Below are 22,745 nucleotides of genomic sequence, written 5' to 3' on the forward strand. Positions count from 1 at the left end.
GAATTCCTGCTGGGAAGGATGGCAGGTGCACTGCAGATAGCAAGAGCTCAGTAAGATGTTGTATTGAATGAAGGAAGCTAGTTGATGAGGCTGTTTATCTATGTATGCAACCTAAAGCCATTTTGTCACATATTCTGCCAGTTAAAAAAAAGGCCCATAAGATCAGACCCTTAACAAAATTCTTCCCAAAGATTGTAATAGAAAAAAATACTGTGTGCCATATTTTCTGAATTTGTCGTAGCTTAAAAAATTTTAGCATTTTACTTTTCCCAGATGTAATGGACTGAATTGTGCCCCTCAAGGTATGTGTTACACCTAGGTCAATCGGTGTAACAAAGTTTATTAAGAAAATGTTCTGCATACCACTTTGGCGAGTGGCGTCGGAGGTCTTAAAAGCTAGGGAGTGGCCATCTAAGATGCATCAATTGGTCCCAAGCCACCTGGAGCAAAAGAGAATGAAGGACAGCAAAGACACAACGAAAATAAGGGCCCAAGAGACAGAAAGGACCACATAAACCAGAGACTCTATCAGCCTGAGACTGGAAGACCTAGACTGGGTACCACCAATGACTGCCCTGACAGCGAACACAACAGAGAGTCCCTGCTGGAGCATGGCCAAAAGCGGGGTGCAGAACTCAAATTCTAGTAAAAAGACCAGACTTGTTTGTCTGACTGAGATTGGAGGGCCCCTAAAGGACATGGTCCCTGGACCCTGTTAGCCCAGAACTAAAACCATTTCTGAAGCCAACTCTTGAGACAAAGATCAGATTGGAGCCTAAGACATAACATGATGCTGGTGAAAAGTGTGCTTCTTGGCTCAAGTAGATACATGAGACTAAATGGGCAGCTCCTGTTTGGAGGCGAGATGAGAAGGCAGAAGGGGACAGGAGCTTAGGTTGAATGGACACGGGAAATACAGGGTGGAGAGAAGGAGTGTGCTGTCACATGGTAGGGAGAGCAACTAGGGTCACATAACAATGTGTGTATAAGTTTTTGTATGAGAAACTGACTTGAACTGTAAACTTTCACTTAAAGCACAATTAAAAAAATAAAAGATGTGTGTTGCAAGCCCTAACTCCTTAAGCATTTGGCTGCTAACCAAAAAGTCAGCAGCTTGAATCCACGAGGCACTCCTTGGAAACATTATGGGACAGTCACTAGGAGTTAGAATCGACTCGACAGCAACAGGTTTTGTTTTTTTTATACCTGTGGAAAGGAGCCCTGGTGGCGCAGTGGTTTAAGTGCTTGGCTCCTAACCATAAGGTCGGCAGTCGGAACTCACCAGCTGCTCCACGGAAGATGTGGCAGTCTGCTTCTGAAAAGACTATAGCCTAGGAAGCCCTATGCGGCAGTTCCGTTCTGTCCTATAGGGTCGCTGTGAGTTGGAATCTACTAGATGGCGCACAACATACAATATAATCCCTTTTGGGAATAAGGTTTTGTTGTTAATGAACCCATATCAATGTAGGGTGTGTCTTAAGCCAACCATTTTTGAGACATAAAAGAGCAGACCTGGCACAGAAGCAAGCAAGCAGACAGGGAAGACATGCCACGTGAAGATCAAGGAACCCAGACAGAAGCTGAAAAGAGATGAGGACCTTCCCCCAGAGCCAAGAGAGAGAAGGTCTTGCCCTAGAGCCTGTGCCCTGAATTCGGACTTCTAGTCTCCTAAACTGTGAGAAAAATTTCTGTTCACTAATGCCACCCGTTTGTGCTATTCCTGTTACAGCAGCCCTACACTGAGACACCATCCCCAAGTTTTCACCAGTTCCCCAAACACTTGTAACAACCCAGCCCCCACAACATGACTTAGTTTCTACCGAGAGGGAACAGCGTCTTCCACTTGCTCTCAATGCCCACCACCCCTGGCGGTTAAGCTTGGCTGATAACCTCAGACCAGACGCTTTTCTCCCTACTTACCAACAGAGAGGGCCTGTGGCAGGGAGGGCCCAGTCAGTACCAGGAGGTGGTGGTGAGAGCAGCGACAAAAAAGACGTGTCTATGAGAACCTACGTCCTCTTCACAAAGGTAGCGACCCCCGAAGTGCTGCAGTCAGTGGGGTTTCGTGACCTTGGAAACCTGGCAATCTCAGGGTGATAGTGATGTCTAGTTCCACACATGAAAACACCCCTTTCTCAGCTTACCCAAATACAATTCCCCAACCACTGAAGTGGGAGGGAGTTCTCCTGCTGCACGTGAGGTTTGGGGCCACAACAGCATTGCCTGCTGCCTACTTTCAGGAATTCGGACCCTGCATCTACATAGTTAACGAGGCATGGTTTAGCTCACAAGAAAGGGGCACATCGCAGCTGTAAACCTTTAGGTTCTCTTTTGACCCTTTCTAGGACACCCTACTCCCAAACGCTAAACATTTAAAAAAAAGATTTGAATTTGTTATCTTTAAAATGACACCTAAATTCCACTTTTCCTCAGCCAAACAGTACGCATCTACACTGTGCATCCGAAGGTCTGCAGACTGCAAAACTCAACCTTTTACAATTTGGAGCAAGATATATTTTTTGAGCATTACCCATTGCAGTTGAGTCGATTCCAACTCATAGCGACCCTATAGGACAGAGAACCGCCACACAGAGTTTTCAAGGAGCGGCTGGTGGATTCAAACTGCCAACCTTTTGGTCAGCAGCTGAGCTCTTAACCACTGAGCCACCAGGGCTCCCTTGAGCATCAGGAGGGCAGGAAAAAAGCAACTATGTTCTCACATTTGTAAAACAGATCGAGCCGATCAAGGCACCTTTATAAAGATGAACATCTCAGTTTTTAACTGTAAATCTAATTAAAAAAAATAAGTTTTTGTTCCTAAAATAAAATGGGAACTTTCACCACAATCTTCTAGACTGACATTTGCCAGCTGAGGTCTACACCAGACGTGAAAGTTGAATCTTTAGTCATTTTAGTAACAGATGTTGGGGTCACAGGCTTCCTTGTAAGGAGTAGTAACAAGAAGGCCGTTTCCTGGACATAACCTGGGGCTACAGTGGCAACTCCTTAGACAGGTATAATACTGACGGGCTTTGGCTGCATGGCTTGTTTTTGCTGAAGTGTTTTTTAAAAAATGTTTCATTGGGAGGATTTTAAAGAAATGTAAAGGCAGTGAGAACTGTGTTAGGAATTCCCAGGTACCCATCACCCAACTTCAACACACACCACAGCCAACCTCATTTCCTCTGCATGCTTGCTCCCCCACCTTCAGTCTATTTTGATTTGCTAGCACTTACCGGTGTATTTTAATATTAATCTTAGATTAATATTAAAATACATAATCTTAAAACTCATTTAATCTGCCATTATCCATGCATGAGCGCGCCTGGCACAGAAAATACAGATACGCCTTGGAGCCAGAGTGTGGAAGGGCAAGTCCTGACTCTGGTGGCAGGTAGCCCCTGGTGAACCCTGGCCCCACCAGTTACTAGCTCTGTGACTCGGGCAAGCTAACCGTCCTCTCCCGGCCTCCATATCCTCATGTGTGGAACAGGGTAAGAGTACCAGACTCGCAGGGTTGTCACAGATCGAGTTAAAAGCAAGTGGTCAGAAGAGGGCCTGGCACTCAGGTGCACAGCACCTGTTAGCTCTAAGGAGAAACCAGATCCACTGAGCATGCTAAGAACCACACCCTCCCAGGTCTCCATGGGGCGCATGTACCCCTAGGAGACAATGGCAGAAGGAAGGAACCCTCCTCCTGGGGAGGCTCACATCCTCGAGGGTGTGTCATTTAAAGCTACGTCTGCACATGCTGGGTCCTTGATCCCTTTGCTCCACCTCAGCCACCCCACAGTAGTTTGAAAAGCATTGAGCAAGGAAGGGGTGAGTGTGTGGGTTTGGGGTGACAAGCCTCCTTGCAGAACACTGGCTGCCCCACAGCCCCCCAGGCACACCTTCCACCCGTTGGCACCACCAAGGGGCCCCCTCTGCTCCACAGGGACACAGCGGTCTGCACATTTCCAAGTCTGGCGTCCCTGCCAGCAGGTGTCCCTGGCCACAGGCACTCTGGCCCCACCTACAGGCTGCCTCCAGCACCCTCCCTGGCTGTTCCCAAAGCCACAGGGACTCTAGAAGCTTCTCCCTCCCTCACCTCTGTTCCAGATTTTAGGACCAGAAGCCGCTTGGTGTAGCAGGAAGGCTGCTCTGTTCCCCTTGCTGAGGCAGGACAGACCTTGGCAAAACTTCCAAGGGGGTATCCATCTCTGACAACCTCCAGCCTGCCCTGGCACATTGCTCTCTGTCCACAAACGCCCCCTGTAGCAGGCAGCCTGCCTGGACTGCTATGCCTTTCCAGAGAATACATTTTGCCCAAATCTCCCTCACAAAAATTCTAGTGACCTCTCTACTAGATTTTTTATTACACGACTTTTATTTATTCAGGTGATTTTAACTGAAGGAGCCCCTGCAGAGTAAAGGGGAAAAGGACCGACTCAGGCCTCACGGGAGGCGCTCCCGGGGCAGGCACACCAGACCTGCTTCGGGGGCCAATTCCCCAGCCCCTCACCCTCTTCGGAGGGGTGCAGACTCCAGAGTCCTGGCCCCGGCCCCGGCTCTTGCAGCTGTGACACCTCTGGCACATTACTTGCTTTTATCTGTCTGCATCTTCCTCTGTAAAACCTCGCCAGGGTCTCAGGACTAAACGCTCATTGTTAGACGCCTGGTCGAGGGCTGGCACCCGGCGCACCCAGTGACCAGCAGCGTCATGGTACAACAGGGGTCATGCCAGGTCCGGGGTGCCCATTCTTTGTACAGATCAGGGGTTTTCAGTGTGGTCCCTGGGCCAGTAGCATCAGGATCACCTGGGAACTTGTTAGAAAATTCCAGACTGGCCCCACTGGATCAGAAACACTGGGACCGGGGCCCGCGAATCTGCGTACAGCCTTCCAGGTGATTCTAGGGCACACGCGCGTTTGAGAACTGCTGGCACAGACGGGTAATTTTTAACCTGGGGTCTTTCCGAGTCACATTAGATTCACACTCTGGAGCCAGGACAGAACAGAATACTCAACGGTAGGCAATCTGATTCCTGTTACGAGTGATACAAAGCTGTCCTCTAACCGCCACTGACCTGTCTTCCAGGGATACAATGCTTTCATGTCAACTTCTCAGAACCCAACAACCCCAAGGTGTTAATGAGGTAGACAGGCCGGTTTCACCCCCAGTTTACAAAAGAAGAGACTGAGGCTCAGAGAGGTCACTAGCAGGAGGCAGTCACTCGTCTACAATGAACATCAGGGCTAGCCTCTGCACACCCCGCCCAGGCAGCATCTGCTCCACAGCGAGGCTCCCACCGAGCTGCGCTTACCTGTACCCCTGATGCATACTGCTTTGGAATCTTTTTCTTGCATGCAATCCTAGGGGGTTTTGGTAACCGCCTTAGATGGAGAGAAACATTTTGCGGTATTCTTTTGGTATTAGCTCGACTGAAACAAATATGAATTTTTTTATACTGTGTACCTTGCCTTATAAGTGATTATTTCCTGTTAAAATTTCTCCGAGAGCTTATAATTTCACCCACCATGTGATCTACCACCTCCTTGGATTTCCAAAGCACATCACAACTTAAATGCTTCCCCATCCTTCTCTGACTCACGCTCCCAATAACACGAAGTTAGAACTTGCATCCCATCATCTCCATTCTCCCAAGGAGAAACCTGAGGCTCACGGAGACCACAAGAGTGGGCAGCAGAACCACGTAACAAACATTTACCAGACACTGGAGGTGCGAGTGAGTGCCCAGCCCCGGACCCTCGGCACCTGTGGTAACTGAGACGTTTACCCTGCAGTTCCTCAGGCTTCCCAGAGCTGGGGCAGCTCAGCGAGGCCCCACTGCATCTGCTGCGCTCGTTACCGGGGCTCTGCTCAGGCTATGCCCAGCACCCAGGAGTGAGCTGCCGCAATGCCGCTGAAAGCAGGACCGGTACAGGCAGAGGTTCATCTCACATGTTTATTCATGCCACCAGTAAATGCTGCTCGGACGAGCAGACAGCCATGCTCCCCGCCCCCGTCTAAAACTGTTTGCTTCAATTTACAGCCAGACTGACGTCTCATCTGAAGGGCACTCCATGTAAGGCTGCTTAATGGTGGCCTTGGTCAGGCGCAGGACTCGAAGCTTCTGCAACAGAAACACAGCATACAGACCGTGAAGAAAGGAAGGAGCAAGGGGGATACAGTTTATCATGCAGATGTCACTGTCAGGAAGTGCACCATAAAAAAGTACGGAGGGCTATTTCCACGTGGGACGCCGAGGGTCCAACGGCTGTGTAAATGAGTGCCCACACGTGGCAGCCGCCCACAGGTGCCAAGACCTGGCACTGGCTTTGTGCGTGAATCAAACAACTACAGCTTCACTGTTGTTTGGAAAACAAACTGAAGAGAAATGTCAGCATAGACAAATTTACGCAGTGCTTTTTTCCAAGATATGTGAGAAGCACATATAATAGGGGATCTTACAAGGACGGCACACTCGCGTAGCTAACATGGCTTTCCTCCTGGTGACCCCAGCTACCTCTGATAGCCCATTTTTCTATTGCTCCTGGGAGTTTTACTTGACCCAGAGGGGTGAGCAGCGGTTTTTAACTTTCAAAGTGTAAAAGGCAGTAAGTCAGAATTCTCTTTTGCAGCAGGCAGGAGATGTCACATCCTGAAGTCTTCCACTCGTGTCTTACACATTTACTGACCCACGTATCAGCTTCATTTCTGAACAGTGAAAATAAACGTGTGCTTCTCATTCCCCACCCACAGTGCCATTTTAAAAAGCAAGAATCTTACCTTTCAAAGCTTTACGTTTTTTACCTAAAATAAAAGAGAAAAATCAGTCATATCAATACCATAAAAAAATGCCTTTAGTCAACTCACTTGAAATCAGCATTTGGCTGAAAGCTCACAGCTTAATTAAAGCTATCACAGAAAGTTTTTGGATAATAGAAAAGCTAATGTCATGTCTCATAGCCAAGAAACGGCAAAGCTGCTACCAAAGACGCTGTGTGAAGAGGTTAACAGCTCCTGTGGGACTTAGGGCAGTCAGTCCCTGCCGTGTCCTCAAAAGTTTTCCTCAGAAATTACGTTTTCTTCTTCCTCTTAAAAAAATAATTGTTTTTTTTTTTGTTGTTGTGACAAAATATACTTAACAATAAAACCTGCCATTTTAAAGTGTGTAATTCAGTGACGTTAATGACAGTCACCATGTTGCCCAATCCACCAGCTACCATTGTGTAATTCTAAAACCCTTTTTATCACCCCAAACAGAAACTTAGCACCCCACCAGCAGTAACTCCTCATTTTCTCCTCCCCAGCCCCTGGTGACCTCTGATAAACTTTGGTCTCTATGCATTTTTTTATTCTAGATATTTCACGTAAGTGGGATCATACGGTACTTGTCCTTTTGTGGCTGACTAACTTCACTTGATACGATGTTTAAGAGGTTCGTCCATGTCATAGCACGTATCAGACCTCCATCTCTGTTTATGGCTGAGTAATATCCCACTGTACACGTACACCATCTCTGGGTAATATCCCACTGTACACATACAACATCTCTGAGTAATATCCCGCTGTACACGTACGCCATCTCTGAGTAATACCCTGCTGTACACGTACACCATCTCTGAGTAATATCCCGCTGTACACGTACGCCATCTCTGAGTAATACCCTGCTGTACACGTACACCATCTCTGAGTAATATCCCGCTGTACACGTACGCCATCTCTGAGTAATATCCCGCTGTACCCGTACACCATCTCTGAGTAATATCCCGCTGTACACGTACACCATCTCTGAGTAATACCCTGCTGTACACGTACACCATCTCTGAGTAATACCCTGCTGTACACGTACACCATCTCTGAGTAATATCCCGCTGTACACGTACACCATCTCTGAGTAATATCCCGCTGTACACGTACGCCATCTCTGAATAATATTTCACTGTATGCGTACACCATCTCTGAGTAATGTTCCCTTGTACATATACACCATCTTTTATTTACCCACTCATCTGCGGATCGACACTGGGTTTCTTCCTTTTTAATCAATGGCTTAGTAATACATGTGATCAGGTCCTATCTTGGATCTACAGAGAACCAAGTGGTTACTTCTCCCCAAATTTTTATCATGAAAAGAATTTTAGAAAAGGTTCAATAAACATCACATAGCGTGACACCTCACCTTTAAATATTTCAGTCTGTATCTCTTAAAGACACTGCCCTAACCCCATCATACTTAAGAAAACCCCTAATTCCTTAATATCAAGATGGCGTTAAAATCTCCCCAACTGTCCCCAAGTGTCTTCTACAGCTGACAAGCCCTCCCCGTGACCCCCGCCGGCATCCTACCAAGTTCCTGCACTGTATCTGGTTGCTACGACTTCTCAGTTTCTTACTCTGAACAGCTTCCCCTGGTTCTTTTCCCCATGCGCCGGCTTTTTAGAGACCACGCCAGTCACCATCTTGTTTCCTTCTGGTATCTTTTTTTTTTTTTAAACATTTTAATATGGAAACGTTCATACTCAGGAACACAGAGAAGACAATAAGGTACATCCACACAGCCGTCACCCAGCTTCAAGAATCACCACCACTGATTCTGCTGACTGCCAATCTTGTGTCATGCACCCCTGACCCTTTTCCCTGGTGTATTTTAATGCAAATACCAGTCAGTTGTTTTCCTCAAAGGCCTCAGTGTGCAGCTATAACCAGTAAGGACCTTTTCCCCTTAACCACAAGCACTCTGCCATCTCACAACTGACCAAAGACCCATGCTCCCTCAATAACATCTGTTGCCTTCTGGCGGCATTTAATTTGTTCTCCTCACTCTCATATGTCCTATAAATAGAAGTTAGGGCTAGGGCTGGCGAGGTGCAGGCCTTCCAATGTGTGTACACAAAGGATCCCCCTCAGTGACTGATGCGACTCCTAGTTAAGAACCACAGCCTTACGTGTACCCTTCCTCAGGACACACCTGTTGTCAGAGGTCCCTACTGAGGACACGCCACATGCACCAAGTCACAGAGATCACAGAATTCTTGGAGCTCCTTTTCAATAGGAACTTAACTGTATTTGGGAACAATTTTCTTCTTGACCTCAAATAAATCAAATGCAAAGAAACTTACCAATAGTCCCGACCTTATAAATGACGAAGCCCAACACACCCACTCCTACCCAAATCTCCTGGTAGACTTCGGTATAGTAGGGCTTCAAGGGGATCCAAACAGTTTTAATAAAGGTTTTAAACATCTGAAAAAGAACACAGCGATAAATATGAACATGACTATTGTTTGAAACCTAGAAGTCCCGGTGGTACAATGGTTAAGGCCTTGGCTGCTAACCAAAAGGTTGGAGGTTTGAACCCACCCACAGCTGTGTGGAAGAAAGATCTGTTCCCATAAAGATTACAGCCTTGGAAACCCTATGGGCAAGTTCTCCTGTCTCATGGGGCCATATGAGCCAGAATTGGCTCAATGGCACACAACACTGTTCTAAACCTAACTAGTGAAAGATTTCCATTTATTCATTAAGTTGACCCTATTTCCCACTGTTACCCGACAGGGAGCTGCTCTTGTGGTAGGCTGCTGCCCCCGGTCTGCAAAGACATCCCCGTTCACACGGTGGCTCATGCTCTCCACCATCTGTTACTCAGATCCTGTCCACAGCCCTGCAAGTGCAACTCCCTTGCTGCTTCCTTTTGGCTGCACTGGCACATGCATCTCACTCAACACCAGCGCAGTTACAGCCAGGTCATCCTGCACGGTCATCTGAACATCTCCTCTCTGTCAGGGTTACCCTCCACTAATGCTATGCCCAAAATTGCACTCACCTCTTAAAGTTCCAAACTGAAAAACTAGTCTATGCTCATCACGTTAAGAACTGCGTTGGTGTCCAAAGCTGTACAGGAACATGGTCAGGGCATGGTGACTGCCCTGTGAAACCAGCACACAGGCCTGGGTACACTGATCAACCTAGCTCAGCTCTGAGATCCACTGCGGAACATAAAACAGATGGCCCAAGACAAAGACACCAAGTCTTAAGAGCTGCAGCTACAACGGATGTTATTCAACAAGTAGAAATAATTATTTACAGGGCTGGACCGGGAAAATCCATCAATGCCTGAACTTCACAGTTCACTTTTATATGCAACTTTTAAAGTCATGCTTTTATTTTCACAATTTCCTACACTACAGACCCCAAGATCAGGTTCCCTCGTTTTCACTTTAAAATGATTTGCTAGCATCTGAAATGGTTTACGAGTCTGTAGTAATTTAAACCATTGTCAGGCACAACTAGATCTAAGCACTTTCCATTTTACTTAAAAACGTCTGACTTCGGTTACCCGCCACTGCATCCCCTGCTCCCCAGGCTCATCTTCTGTTCACACCACTGTTCAGGTTACACAGAACCTCATTTTCTCTTCTCTGGTTTTCCATCACAGGAACCTGGATCCTGTGACCGCTCATTCATTTGACAAATGTGAACTTAGCGTGCATTAAAAACAAACAAACAAACCCATCACCGTTGAGTTGATTCCAACTCATAGCAAAGACGTCACCTTGAAGACTAAGGTGCACCTGACCCAAGCCATGTGCATGTGAAAGCTGGACAATGAATAAGGAAGACCTAAGAAGAGTTGATGCCTTTGAATTGTGGTGTTGGCGAAGAATATTGAATATACCATGGACTGCCAAAAGAATGAACGAACCTGTCTTATAAGAAGTACAACCAGAATGCTCCCTAGAGGCAAGGATGGCAAGACTGCGTTTTACATACTTTGGACATGTTGTCAGGAGGGATCAGTCCCTGGAGAAGGACATCGGGCTTGGCAAGGTACAGGGTCAGTGGAAAACAGGAAGACCCTTAACGAGGTGGATTGACACAATGGCTGCAAAAATGAGCTCAAGCATAACAACGACTGTTAAGGATGGCGCAGGACCGGGCAGTGTTTCGTTCTGTTGTGCAAAGGGTCGCTATGAGTCGGAACCAACTCGACGGCACCTAACGACAACAACAACAACGACATAGCATATACTTGATGCCAGGCACGTGTTACAAACTGAGAAACAAGGAACAGGAACATGTCGAGTGTTTACAGCGTCTGGTACCGTATATTAAGTGCCTGTTATAGAAAATGCCATTGCTGGACCAAGGCAGGAAGACGGGCTAGGCCACTTAAGGCCTTGGAAAAGAGTTCAGCTTTTATTCTAAGGCAGCCCTGATGGTGCAATGTTTAAGAACTACGGCTGCTAACCGAAAGGTCAGCAGTTCAAATCCATCAGCTGCAACTTGGAAACCCTTTGGGGCAATTCTACTTTGTCTTATAGGATCACTATGAGTCAGAATCGACTCAACAACAACAGGTTTGGTTGGTGGTTTCTTATTCTAAGAATGTTTCCCAAATTTAGCAGCATCTACTAAAAAAAAAAAAAAAAAAATTTTTTTTTTTTTTACTATGTGCTGGAAACCCTGGTGGTGTAGTGGTTAAGTGCTACAGCTGCTAACCAAAAGGTCGGCAGTTCGAATCCACCAGGTGCTCCTTGGAAACTCTATGGGGCCTTCTACTCTGTCCTATAGGGTCGCTACGAATCGGAATCGACTCAAAGCAGCAGGTTGGGTTAGGTTCACTATGTGCTAGGTGCTTTACGTGATTACGTCCTATGCTATTCTCCAAGCCCCCACAGTGGGCACTTGGGAAAAGCTACCCACAATCAGACAGCTGACAGGCAGGACTGCACCTGCACCAGGCCTTCAAGTCACCTATGTCTGTGCTCCTAATCATGACAGGTCTGTCCTCCTGGCCTGGGTCCCAGCTCCTCCCTACAAGAAAACTTATTTCAGCTGAAGAAAGGTCCTGAAGACTTGCCCCAAGTGTAACCTTGGAGTATGTGGCTGGGTCCTCCTGGAGAGCCAGGGGTGTCCACACCCCTTGCAGAAGTGTATGTCCTCAAATTTCCTGTCCTCAACTGTACTGGGATGCTCAAAGCATGAGGTTCCAAGGTGCCAACAGCTCTGGCCTGAGAAGTGACTCCGAGAGGGATGCACACAGGACCAGAGGAAGCCTTTGGAACTCCTCTCCTCTCTGAGCCCTACGATGATTGGGAAGAAAGGAAGGAAGGAATGGAGGGAGGTTCTGGAGGACCAATGGGGTCAAATGCCTGGGAGCCCTGAGTTCCAATACCAGCTCAGCCACTGCTTCGCTCCTGACCTTGGGCAAGTCCCTGAAGCTGCTGTTTTGGAAGTTTCCTTTTCTGTGAAAGAGGGATGCCTCTATCTGCCCCGCAGAGTTCTTGATGCCTGGTATGGAATAATCTCAGTAAATGATCATAGCAATAACAGAAAGGACTGCTACAAATACCCTGCTGCTGGAAACAATGCTAAGCCACTGGGACTCTAAATGGAGGAGGACTTTAAGAGACATTTTCACTCAGGCAGTGCAAGAGCAGCCAGGCGGGGCTTTATACAGAGCAAGGTTCAGAAGAAAAGGGTAAACTGGGAGGATGCAAAGGAGGTGAGAAGGGACCAAAAGAAGTTTTAGTTGATATTCTGCTCAGGGCCTACCAAAACGCAAACCAAGCCCATGGCTGTTGAGTGGCCCTGCTGAGCAGAATAGAACTGCCCCATACGGTTTCCAAGGCTGCAAATCTTTACAGAAGCAGACTGCCATATCTTTCTCCCGCGGAGCAGCTCAAGGGTTTGAACCGTCGACCTTTTGGTTAGCAGCCAAGAGCTTTAACCACTGCACCACCAGGGCTCCTTGCTCAGAACCTAAGGACTGGTAAATGGTAAAGTGCAAATACCTTTTCTTTCTCTCCTTTTCTTTTTTTTTTTTAATAATCTTTATTGTGCTTTAAGAGGAAATTTACAAATTAAATCAGTCTCTCACATAAAAACTTACATACACCTTGCCACATACTCCCAATTACTCTCCCCCTAAGGAGACAGCCCGCTCCCTCCTTCCACTCTCTCTTTTCGTGTCCATTTCGCCAGCTTCTAACCCCCTCTATCCTCTTGTCTCCCCTCCAGGCAGGAGATACCAACGTAGTCTCAAGTGTCCACCTGATCCAAGAAGCTCACTCCTCACCAGCATCCCTCTACAACCCATTGTCCAGTCCAATCCATGTCTGAAAAGTTGGCTCTGGGAATGGTTCCTATCCTGGGCCAACAGAAGGTCTGGGGGCCATGACCACTGGGGTCCTTCTAATCTCAGTCACACCATTAAGTCTGGTCTTTTTATGAGAATTTGGGGTCTGCGTCCCGCTGCTCTCCTGCTCCCTCAGGGGTTCTCTGTTGTGTTCCCTGTCAGGGCAGTCATCGGTTGTAGCTGGGTACCATCTAGTTCTTCTGGTCTCAGGATGATGTAGCCTCTGGTTCATGTGGCCCTTTCTGTCTCCCCTTTTCCTGGCTTCCAAGGATAGTATCTGGCCAGACAGGTGGCATGTTCCTAACATTTTAACGAAGAGCAGATCACTGCTTTTCCAAGTGCGTCCTGTCTAGCCCATTTTCCAGCTGTGTGACAGTCTTACAGCACTGGATCCTTCAACAGTCCATCCCACTCAAAGGTCAAACGGGCACTACTGTGTCCGCTTCACTCTGTAGCATTTTGCACCTCATGCAAAAAGTAAACTCTTACTTGGCCTTACAATGGAAAGAGAAGATGTCTGAATCACAGAGCCGGGCCCGGGATTCAGGGCTGACAATCACCACCTGCACGTGTAGAAGGCTAACTGGGAGAACAAGTGTGATGGGCTGCAAGGAAACTTGAGAAGGCCCTAAGATCGGGATGACAACTCTTAGTTTGGATTCCAGCTCTTCGCTAACTACTTGTGTGACCTTGGCTACGCCGCTGAACGCTCCTACTTAAAACAGGACGGCAACGCAGGTGCGTTAAACGCGTTAACAGCCGGGAAAGGGCGGCCACGAGCCAACGTCTGGGCCCCCTTCGCCGTTCGGGAAGGAGCCCTGGTGGCTCAGGGGTCACCCAGAGGTCGGCGGGTCGAACCCACCGGCCGCTCCGCGGGAGGACGACGCAGCAGTCTGCTTCCCTGAGGATGACAGCCTGAGAAGCCCGATGGGGCGGCTCCACTCTGTCCGCCAGGGTCGCCGGGGGTCGGGACGGCCACCGCTGTGGGCGGCCTTGGAATCACGGTCCCGAGGCCGCGGCGGAAAAGCGCGCTGCGCCGGCCGGCGGGGACCCAGGTCGGCGGGCGGCGCCGGGGCCGGGGGGCTGCGGCCCCTCCCGCCCGCCGCCCACTCCTCCGCGCCCCCGGAGCCGGCGGGCCCCGCACTCACCTCGGCGAAGGACGAGCGGCTCGGCGGCCCGGGGACGCAAGCCAGCGGCACGCAAGTCACGGAGCGCCGGAAGCCGCGCGGGGCCTGCCGGGAAGCCGGAAGGAGCGGCGGCGCCGCGGGGACCGAGCGCCTCCGGTCGCGCCTGCGCACCACAGCGCCCTCTGGCGGGCGCCCTGGGAATGGCCAGGGCGGCGGAGCGCAAGGGAGGGACCGTGCGTGGAGCAGGGAGCGTTGGGGGACTAGCGGCGTCCCAATGGGGCGACCAACCGTCCAGGGCTTTCCCGGACACCGGGTTTCCAGTCCTTGACAAACCGGGACGAGCTGATCCACCTAAGAAACGGGGCCCTGTTTACTTGATATGTTAAAGTCAGAGAATTTGTCTGCCATCTGTTTCCTGCCATTCTCTGTGTATTGTTTTTTGCTTTGCATTATTTCTATGTTGTTGTTCTTTGCATATGAATTCTTCTCAACTGACAATAGAAACACAGCCACAGGGGTTCCAGGTAACGGACCTAACAGACACACTCTTTAAGATGACCATGCTTACTATGTTCAAGGAAATAAAAAATAAGATAGAAAATTTCAGTAGAGAACCAAAGATTGTTCGAAAACAAAAACCAGCTAGCAGATTCTAATAAGAGTCAATTGAAATTGGATGGGTTTAGCAGCAGTTGAAGACTTACTTAACTGAGAGACAGGTTAGAAGAAACCATTCAGAAGCCTGGGGAGACATAGGACAAGAGATATAGAAGAAACGGTAAGAAAATCCACCATACATGTAATTGGAGTCATAGAAGTAAATGAAAGAGAGATGGGACAGAATATTTGAAGAGATAATGGCTAAGAGTTTTCCGAAAGTGATGAAAAAAATCATGCCAAAGATTAAAAAACCCTTACAGAAACCAAGCAGGCCAATAAAAGGAATCATGATAATGAAACTATAGAAAATGAAAGTCAAAGAGAGGATCTTAAAAGAAGCCACAGTAAAAAGTCAAATTACAGTCAAAAGAGCAAATTAGAGTTCCCCTCAAAAGAGGGGTCAGCAAAAAAGAGGAAGATGCACGAGATGAATTGACACAGTGGCTTCCACAAGGGGCTCAAACATAGCAAGGATGAGAGGATGGGGCAGGACTTGGCAGTGTTTTATTCTGTTGCACATAAGGTCACTATGAGTCGAAACTGACTCTCATGGATTAAATTGTGACCCCGCAAAATTTGTGCCAACTTGGCTAGGCCATGATTCCCAGTATTGTGTGTCTGTCCACCGGTTTTGTCATACAGGATATAATTATCCTGTGTGGTGTAAATCCTGCTTCTATGATGTTAATTGAGCAGGTTTAGAGGCAATTATATTGATGAGGCAGCACTACAAGATTACGGTTGTCTTAAGCCAATCTCTCGTGAGATATGGAAGAGAGAGGTGAGCAGAGGCACATGGGGACCCCATACCACCAAGAAACAAGAGCCGGGGAGTAAGCGCGTCCTTCGGACCCAGGGTTCTTGTGCTGAGAAACTCCTAGTCCAGGGGAAGATTGATGACGAGGACCTTCCCTCAGGGCCCACAGAGAAAGCCTTCCCCTGGAGCTGACACCCTGAATTTGGACTCCTAGCCTACTAGACTGTGAGAGAATAAACTTCACTTGTTAAAGCCAACCACTTGTGGTATTTATGTTATAGCAGCACTAGAAAACTAAGACAGCACCTAACAACAACAGCTCAACAGAGGTGTTAGGCGAAGACAGTGGCTTTTCAATATATTAAAGAAATAACTGCCAATCTAGAGTTCTATAGGGGAATTATTGTTCAGTAAAGAAAGTGAAATAAAGACATTTTCAAACAAGCTAAGACTGACAGGATAATTACTAGGCAAATCAAAACCTGTTGCTATCCAGTTGATTATGACTCATAGCAACCGTATAGCACAGAGCAGAATTGCTCCATAGGGTGTCCAAGGAGTAGCTGGTGGATTCAACCTGCTGACCTTTTGGTTAGCAGCTGAGCTCTTAACCACTGTGCCACCAGAGCTCCAATCACTAGCATACCCATGATAAAAGAAATATTAACATTCATGATTCAGGCAGAAGGAAAATGATCTCAGATGGAAGGACAGGGATTCAGGAAGGGATGAAAAGCAATAAACATGGTCTTGCATTAAAGGGAAAAAAGGATCAAGAGAGGCTGTGTGCAAAACTTGAAAAGCTTGCTATTTTAGGGTAGCATTTCTCAAAGTGTGGTTTGGGAGTATCTTTTTTAGTTATCTAGTGCTGCTATAACAGAAATACCACAAGAGAGTGGCTTTAACAAACAGTTTATTCTCTCACAGTTTGGGAGGCTAGAATTCCAAATTCAGGGTGTGAGCTCCAGGGGAAGGCTCTCTGTTGACTCTAAGGGAAGGTCCTTGCCATCAATTTTCTCCTGGGTTTTGGAGCTTCTCAGCGCAGGGACCCCACGTCCAAAGGATGTGCTCTGCTCCCGGTGCTTCTTTCTTGGTGGTATGAGAATGCTCTCTCTCTGCTTGTTTCTCTCGTTTTATCTCTTGTAAGATAAAAGTTGATGTAGGCCACATGCAGGGAAACTCCCCTTAACATCAGAGCAGAGATATGACCCGAGTAAGGGTGTTACATTCCACCCTAATCCTCTTTAAAACAATCTAATCTTGCCTCATTAACCACAGGCAGAGATTAGGATTTACAACACATAGGAAAATTACATCAAATCACCAAGTGGAGGACAACTACACAACATTGAGAATCGTGGCCTTGTCAAGTTGATGCACATTTTTTGAGGACACAATTTAATCCATGCCAGGGAGTTTCCACGACCTCCTGGGGGTCAACACCATTTCCATACTAATGCTGACGTGTTACTTGTCTTTTCCCAGGATTCTCTCGTGAGTGAAGTCTTCCAGAGGCTGTAACTCGTGGTGCTACAACAGACGCAGATGTGAGGTTCTAGCTCTTCTGTTAAACTAGACATTGAGACCTGTGGACACGGAAAACTGTCACTCTTCTCAGGAAGATTTTTTTTTTAAATAGGGCAACTGTTCATAAAAACATGCTCTTTAACATTAAATGAATTTGTTATTCTAGTTTTTCAATAGATTAGTAGCACTTAGTACATTTCTCAGAGAAAATACTGAGGTTGTCAAGGATTTCATTTTACTTGGATCCACAAGCAATGCCCATGGAAGCAGCAGTCAAGAAATCAAATGACTTATTGCACTAGGCAAATCTGCTGCAAAAGTCCTCTTTAAAGTGTTAAAAGCAAAGATGTCACTTTGAGGACTAAGGTGCACCTGACCCAAGTCACGGTATTTTCAGTTATCTGCATGTGAAAGCTGGGAAATGAATAAGGAAGACTAAGGAAGAATTGATGCCTTGGCATTATGGTGTTGGCAAAGAATATTGAATATGCAATGGACTGCCAGAAGAATGAACAAACCTATCTTGGAAGAAGTACAACCAGAATGCTCCTTGGAAGGCAGAGTGGCAAGACTTCGTCTCATATTTTTTGAACATGTTACCAGGAGGATCCAGTCCCTAGAGAAGAACACCAAGCTTGGGAAAGTAGAAGGTCAGCAAAAAAGAGGGAAGAGCCTCAACAAGATGGATTGACACACTGGGGCAACAATGGGCTCAAACACAGTAATGGTTGTGAGGACGGTGCAGGACTGGGCACTGTTTTGTTCTGTTGTATACAGGGTTGCTGTGAGTTGGAACCGACTCAGTGACACCTAGTTACAACAAAAGTAGATATAACCTAGATACACAAAAGCTCCCTAGGGTCTTCAACAATTTTTAAGAGTGTTCTGAGACCAAAGACCAGGTTTGAGTACTGCTGCCTTAGAATGTTTTACACTTAAAATGACTTAGAAAACTGCTGAGGACAAGAACAAGCATTTAGGAAAAACATAAGGAAAAACATCATTACAAGCTATTTCAAGACAAAGCTTTTGAGCTTCAAACTAGACAGAGATCAACAGAATTTTAATGTCTTTAGTTTGAAGTCCAAAACACCTTAAGAAAAGCACATCTTCAAAGCAAAAAAAATGTCTGAAGAAAGGGCCACCACGGCAGATTTATTCAAGGTGCAGGACACAGCATTTTGTGTCTGGGAAGGTCAGAGAAGACATGAAGATACTCTTTGGGCAAAGACTCTCCTGCTCTATCGACAGTGCTGTTTAAGGGCATCAATGCTCATCTGTTATTGCTCTCAGCTTTCTGTTTGTCCTTTAGGTCTGCAGGGCAAACCCTTCTGTAAATGCAAATATGACATGGAGGCTTACCTGGTTGTCAGCGCCCTTCCATGTGCAGGAGGTTAGATGACTACAACCCTGTTAAGAACTGCCTGATGTCCAGCTGTTCTTGAGTGGTGCAAATGGTTAACATGCTCGACTACTAACTGAAAGGTTGGAGGTTGGAGTTCACCTAGAGATGCCTCGGAAGAAAGGCCTGGTGATCTACTTCTGAAAAGTCAACCCCTGAAAACCCTGTGGAGCACAGCTCTGCTCTGACACATGTAGGGTTGCCCTGAGTTGGAATTGCTTCCAGGACAACTAGTTGGATGTCAGACTATCCCTTCTCATTCCAAACTTTAGACAGGAATGCAAGTTGAGCTGGGCCAAGTGAGTATGCAGTGCCAAGAACTACTGAATGAAATGAAGGAAGCTCAGAATGACAACACAAAACTAGTATTTAGTTGCTAGCAAGCGGCCATCTAAGACGCATCAATTGGTCTCAATCCACCAGGATCAAAGCAGAATGAAGAACATCAAGGACACAAGGTGATTACGAGCCCAAGAGGCAGAAAGGGCCACATGACCCAGAGACTACATCATCCTGAGACCAGAAGAACTAGATGGTGCCTGGCTACAACCGATGACTGCCCTGACAGGGAACACAACAGAGAACCCCTGAGGGAGCAGGAGCGCAGTGAGATGGAGACCCCAAATTCTCATAAGACCAGACTTAATGGTCTGACTGAGACTAGAAGGACCCTGGTGGTCATGGCCCCCAGACCTGTTGCCCCAGGACAGGAACCATTCCCGAAGCCAACTCTTCAGACATGGATTGGACTGGACAATGGGTTGGAGAGGGATGCTGGTGAGGAGTGAGCCTCTTGGATCAGGTGGACACTTGAGGCTGTTGGCATCTCCTGCCTGGAGGGGAAATGAGAGGGTGGAGGGGGTTAGAAGCTGGCGAAATGGACATGAAAAGAGAGAGTGGAGGGAGAGAGCGGGCTGTCTCATTAAAAGGGAGAGTTAATTGGGAGTGTGTAGCAAGGTGTATATGGGTTTTTGTGTGGGAGACTGACTTGATTTGTAAACTTTCACTTAAAGCACAATAAAAATTATATATATAAAACTAGCATTTAGTGTTTAGTCAAGAAAATGGCAAGTAAATGAGAATTTCCAAACTGAAGTGCATCAAGGCAGTGTCCTTAGGCAGTTAAAACACAAAACAAGCAAAGAGAGAGACCCAAAAGTATTGAACATAAAAAATGCCCCCAGAAAACGTATCGAATGAACCCTCTTCAGAGAAAAGAGCAGCTCTCACTTAAAACGTATTTAAAATTGTCATGTGATATCAACAAAGACTGAAGCATGTGGGAAGAGTAATAGACCAGCAAAAACAAATTTTTCACTGAGTTCTGAAGTTGAAGTGGTTTTAATATAAACAAACAAACAAAAAAACACACACACCTTGTCATCAAGTCGATTCTCACTCACAGTGACCGTGTACGACAGAATAGAACTGCCCCATAGGCTTTCCAAGGCTGTAATCTTTACAGAAGCTGACTGTCAACATTTTTCTCGTGTGGACCTCTCAGTTAACAGCAAGCACATATTCACCAGACCACAGGACTCCTTTTAATTTAATATACTTTTGTGAAGTTTAGAATTATGTTTTAGTCTTTCCACAGTGTGAAATTGTAACATTTTCAATCAAGGCTGAATGATAACTGTGTCAATGACTATATGATAAGTTATTCAAAAAAGTGTGTGTGTGCGTGTAGTCACATTTTGGAAGCTGTGGTATTTGAAGCAGTCGGTCAGAATATGAGACCCAGGGCTCTCAACATGAGTTAGTGGTAGGGCCAGGATTTGGACCCAGGATCCTGGCTTCACTCCTCTTTTTTTTTTTTTAATTCAGCACCAATACTTCACCCCAATTTAGTCCAACTTCTGCCTACGCTGTTCTCAAACCTCTTACTTGCAATTCTTCTGGGCATTTATTTTCCAGACCTTAACTGATTTTTGGAGCCCTGGATGGACAGTGGTTAAGAGCTCTGCTGTTAACCAAAAGGTTGGGAGTTTGAATCCATCAGTGGCTCCTTGGAAATGTCATGGGGCAGTTCTACTCTGTCCTATGGGTTGCTATTGGTGGGCCCATTATTCTCTCAGGAAAGAGCCCACCCTGTGCTAGGCACTGAGGATATGTTGGTGGGCAGGCAGTCATGGTCCAGACCCCGGTCATATCCCTCTCTTGATCTTCCTAGTCACCTTCCTTCCTTTTTATACCTTTGTTGAATTTTTTTCCCCCTCTGCCCTTTCTTTCAGGGTGTTTTCTAGGGTCTGTTCTCTATCCTCACTCTTGTAGCACTTGGCCTGGCCCATTTCAGCTGCTCTTGGGGTCTCAACTATCATCTATTTGCTGAGGCACGGGTCAGGAGGCAGTCATTCGAACAGAACAAAGGAATGCTGCATGGTTTACAATTAGAAAAGGTGTGTGGCAGGGTTGTATGCTTTCACTTTATTCAATCTCTATGGTGAACAAACAATCTGAGAAGCTGGATTATATGAAGAATGCAGCATTGGGATTGAAGGAAGACTCATTAACAACCTGTGATATGTAAAGAGGACTTGAAGCACTTACTGATGAAGTGCAAAGATTACAGCTTTCAGAATGGATTATGCCTGAACATGAAGAAAATAAAAATCCTCACAACTGGACCCAAAAACAACCTCATGATTGTGAAGAAATTCAAGTTCTCAGTGATTTGATTCTACTTGGATCAACAATCAATGTCCATGGAAGCAACAATCAGGAAATCAAATGACATACTGCATTGGGCAAATCTGCTGCAAAAGACCTCTTTAAAGTTTTAAAAGGCAAACATGTCACTCTGATGACTAAGAAGCGCCTCACCCAAGTCATGGTCTCTTCAATCACTCCATATGCATGCAAAAACTGGACAATGAAAAAGGAAGACAGAAGAAGAATTGATGTGTTCAAACTGTGGTGTTGGTGAAGAATGTTGAATATACCGTGGGCTGCCAGAAGAATGAACAAATCAGTCTTAGAAGAAATACAACCAGAATGCTCAGAAGTTAGGATGGCAAGACTTCTGCTTGCTTACTTTGAGCATTTAAAAAAAAAAAAAAACTGATCCCTAAAAAAAGGACATCGTGGTTGATAAAAGAGGGTCAGTGAAAACAAGTGAAATCTAAATTAGATGAATTGACATAACAGCAAAAACAATGGATTTGAACATACCAACGATCATGAAGATGGCACAGGAGCCGGCAATGCTTTGTCCCGTTATACGTTAAGGTGGACAAGAGTTAGACCCAACTTGGCAGTAACTAACATTTGCTAAGGACCTCCAAATCTGTACCTCTCCCCACAGCTGCCTGTAAGACACTGCCATACGAGGTGCAGATTTAGGAAGGAAGGCAAGAAACCCAACTTAGTTGGGTTTTACCTCCAGAGAACTTCATCTAGTTCTTTAACGCAGTCATTTAGGGCCACCTGTCTTCAGGCCTTCACCCACACACTACATTCTCTTGTAATCCTCTCTCTGAAGTTCCCCTTTACCTGGCTCATTCCTGTGTATTCTTGAGCAGAGAATTGGAAATTGTAAAAAAAAAAAAAAAAATCAGATTTGAAAAGGAGCCAAATCGAATTACTTAGCTGTGATTTTATCCAGGAAGCGTTTCCCGACCCTCCTGGTCCTCTCGCCCAAATTAAGGACACAGATATGGCAGGTTTGCAGCCCACTGCAGCTTACCTCTAAAATAAAACACAAACACGCTCTCTAGTTTGCTTTCAACGTTCCCCATGCTGAGGGGCTTTACTGGGCCACGCACACAGCAGGTGCTCAGTAAAAGCCTGTCTCTTGTCCACCGGAAGTGTGCAAGTCTCAGACCTTGTCGCCCTTAAAGGGAGACGCGGAGAGTGGCTCCCGGCCACGTTCTTGTCCGTCCCAGTCCCGGGGTCTCCCTTTTCAGGCAGACACCCGGAGTAGGTGGTGCAGCCTCACACCTTGCCCGCCCGGCGCAAAAACAGAACGTTCCCGGCAGGCCTAGCGAGCCCGAGCGAGGCGAGGGGCGCGGCTGCACGCGGCACTTGGCGCGTTCTGATTGGCCAGCCCGGAGGGGGCAGGGCGCTGGCGGGGCGAACGCGGCACCTGGCGCGTTCTGATTGGCCAGCCCGGAGGGGGCGGGCGCTCGCAGGGCGCCGCCGCGTTCC

General features: G+C 46.9%; 1 long non-coding RNA gene across 1 annotated transcript; it reads right to left on the minus strand.

Annotated features, from left to right (window-relative positions):
• Positions 1-5,933: 5,933 nt before the first annotated feature.
• On the minus strand, positions 5,934-14,364 carry LOC126084269 (uncharacterized). Its single transcript, XR_007519009.1, has 4 exons — positions 14,275-14,364; positions 9,108-9,231; positions 6,772-6,795; positions 5,934-6,115 (listed from the first exon to the last, which is right to left on the minus strand). It is a non-coding gene; the product is annotated as an uncharacterized LOC126084269 (long non-coding RNA).
• Between the last annotated feature and the right edge of the window lie 8,381 nt (positions 14,365-22,745).

The sequence above is a fragment of the Elephas maximus genome, chromosome 10 (genome assembly GCF_024166365.1).
Source record: "Elephas maximus indicus isolate mEleMax1 chromosome 10, mEleMax1 primary haplotype, whole genome shotgun sequence".
Lineage (NCBI taxonomy): Eukaryota > Metazoa > Chordata > Mammalia > Proboscidea > Elephantidae > Elephas > Elephas maximus.